General features: G+C 37.5%; 1 protein-coding gene across 1 annotated transcript in view; it reads left to right on the top strand.

Moving 5' to 3' along the window:
- calml4a (calmodulin-like 4a) overlaps positions 1-3,221 on the top strand; it is a 10,265-nt gene that overhangs the window by 5,888 nt on the left and 1,156 nt on the right. The gene's annotated exons all lie outside the window — the stretch shown is intronic.

Genomic DNA, 3,221 nt, shown 5'->3' with positions numbered 1-3,221 from the left:
ATAATGGGACATGCCAATCCAGACAGACAGAGAAATCAAAGTCAACGTTGATTGACATTGTCATCAAGAACAAGAAAAACAAGACTCACATGCTAATTGACATGGTGATACCATCAGAAAGAAACACCTCTGTGAAAATGACAGAACTATAAAGAAGTATAAAGCTCTGGAAATTGAAGTCAGCAGAATWTGGAACATGAAGACTAAAACAGTCYCAGTGGTCCAGGCAACATCAAAATTCATGAGATCCAGAAGATTACMCTCTTGGAAACAGCACACATACTGATGAYGGTATAAACCCTAAAGTAACCTCACCCATTTAATGCCTTAGGACCATGGGTTGGTCCTGGCTCTAAAGGATGTAAACAGATACAAGCATATAAAAGAAACTKTTGGACTGGGGAGACCGAGTTATGTTCTGGAGGAGCAGCTCTTTAAGGCAGATGGGGGTATTGCCATGTATGCACTGCTGTGTCAGGTGACTGATCTTGTACTGGATTGTCAGTGAAGACTGGTGTGATGTCCTCATGGTGTTTGGTTTTTGGTTTTTGTCCGAAATTGAGCAGCGCTGGTTTGGATGAACTGGAGGTTTTGAGATGCCAGAAAGAATGGAATTGCAACAGTCCAGTCATGAAGATGCAATTGCATCAGTGGCGGATCCAGGATTTTTCTGAATAAGGGGCCATCAAGGGGACACAATATTCATACAGGGGCCAAGTATTTATTTGTTCAGCATTCTTGCATTAAATCCCTGGTTTTGGTAAGGTGTATACATTTTACCAGTCATATGTTCAAACACTTGTAATATAATTTAAAAAAGCTTGAACAGTAAATTATCCTTAGCAATTTTACGTGTATTTTTACTGTACATTGATAAAATGCTCTCAAACGCACAGCATATGAGAAAATGCATCCATCATTTGTCAATTGAAATACTTTTTCTGCAAGGTTGTTCAGATTTTCTTAAGAAGAAACTAATTCTGTTAGATTGATTCATGCTGGACTTTCCTATTTGACTCATTAACGCCACTAGTGTTTGGACATGGAACTGCACAMACCATCACTCATCTCAGGCAAAGGACAGATGAGTGACAGGACAGGGGCACTTCAGGGGGCCAATCAGATTTCAGCTGGGGCCAATACCCCTGTGGCCACGGCCCTAGAACCACCCCTGAATTGCATTTACAAGTTTTTCAGCGTCTAGCCAAAAAAGTGATGGAATGACATTAGCAATGTTTTTAGATGATAAAACGAGGTTTTGCACAGGTGTCTTACACGGGTATCAAAAGAAAKGTGAGGGTCACACTGGACACCAAGGTTGGTGAGAGTGATGTCCTGTCCAGAAAAGGTTATACAGTAGCTGTAATGGGAGATGACTGAACTTGATAAGGCATGCCAATCRACATGACCTCAGTTCAGTTGAAGAATGTTTTCGTTCATCCATGACTTGAAAGTATTACACAATTAGTTTTTTATCTGGACTGTTTTAAGAAAAAAAAAAGTTATAAGCAATGGCAAAGCAACATAACTTTTTTTTTCTAAATAAGCTCAGTATAAAGGCTGGACACAGGAAAACTTTGCAGGTGATGTAATTTGTCTTTAAGTAGCAATTAGGATTACAAATGAAGACAATACAAAACACYTTATGTGCTGAGTGTTTCTCCAGGTGGAACTGCCTGAAAACCAACTGGCTGGTAATTACAAAAACTGATTTATGTTTCCTATTTCTTCTTGTACTGATTAAAGAAGCCAAATACTTTTTCTTTAGTTATTTGAAAGTGCTTTTCTGTGAACCTGCTTTTTTACCTGAAGCAACATCAGCATTGTATTGAATATAAAAACTACAAAAATCATAAYTTTTTCATGCGTATCAAATATTCCCAAAAGAAAATAAAAGGCACCTCTGGTCCAGTTCTGAACTGGTTCTGAACATGTACAGCATCAGAGATAAAGYGTTTTAGTGTTCACTGGTGGTTTTGATTCTGACAGAGTGGATGTTGTTTGTTGTGTACTTTAAAGTGCCTCTAACATCAAATCTATGTACTAGAAATAACCACATTTCTTTGAAAGATAATATAAATAAACAGCAACATAAATAAAAAAGATTCATGCTGCTGAGATTAACCATTTTTTATTCACATGTGAAGAAACAGGAAGTGATGCCAAAGGTTAATGTGTGCATACGAACAGAGCATGACCGACAGCACACACTGTAGAGAAGAATCTGATGGTTTTTAGATTATTTTGAGTCACTATCAGAGAGTTGTAGAAGACTCAACGTTCAAATAATATTGTTCTAATAAACAAAGAYCCGGAAGTTCTCATTCTTAAATAGTTCCCCTTTGACATCACTTCCTGTTTCACTTTGGCCGAGCCACGTTCAATAGAAGATACACMAGTTATGTGACAAAATGGGTAAAAATCRTGTGTAATATGTAAAATTTCTTTAATTTAATCAGATATTCTTTGACTTTTTGTACAGTAWTTGAAGGACATGCATGYCAGGAACTTAAAGTTTAATTTCTTTTACAGTTTTATTTGTTTCCACTTGTACGTGCTATTCAGAAACATAATGTGAGCTATATCTATGTAAACAAATTTACAGCTGGAGATTTCCATATCTTCTGCTGTTAGATCCTATAAACGTCCTCACGATGATACTATTGCATGAATGTCAGTCACACGTCTTACAACTAAACAACAGAAATGCTCATTTGCAGTGCAAAGACTACAAACCAGGAAGCTGCAGTTCATCAAAGCTCTCACTCCCTGGAGTCTAAAATTGAAACAAAGCCTCTGTGTAATATTAGACAGTGATGTAAATTTTATATCACATCCAACCTGTCACTTCTTATCGTTAGAGAAACTTCTGAAGACAAAAAGTTATCTAACTTCAAAAACTCCATTCATGCATTTATAACTGGACCAGTGGAACGGACTTCTGATTCAAAATGCAGCTGCTCGTATTCTCACAGGTACCAGGAAATATGAACACATTACACATGTTCACAGAGCTCAGCATTGGCTTTCTGTTTAAAGCAGAATCAGTTGCAGTGTTCCATTACTTACATATTATTAAATGGCCTTGCACCTTGAGATATAAAAGTCATGTTAACTGGTTGCTTGAACCTTTTCTGAGTCAGGGAAAGGCTGCTCCCTGTCTTTATGCTATTTACTAATTCAACGCCATTTGCTTGGTTCTGAGGGAGACCCCCATATTC

This window comes from Austrofundulus limnaeus, unplaced genomic scaffold (assembly GCF_001266775.1).
Source record: "Austrofundulus limnaeus strain Quisiro unplaced genomic scaffold, Austrofundulus_limnaeus-1.0 Scaffold9, whole genome shotgun sequence".
Classification (NCBI taxonomy): Eukaryota; Metazoa; Chordata; class Actinopteri; order Cyprinodontiformes; family Rivulidae; genus Austrofundulus; species Austrofundulus limnaeus.
The sequence above is the reverse complement of the archived record's forward strand: the minus strand, read 5'-3'. Positions and strand labels throughout refer to the sequence as shown.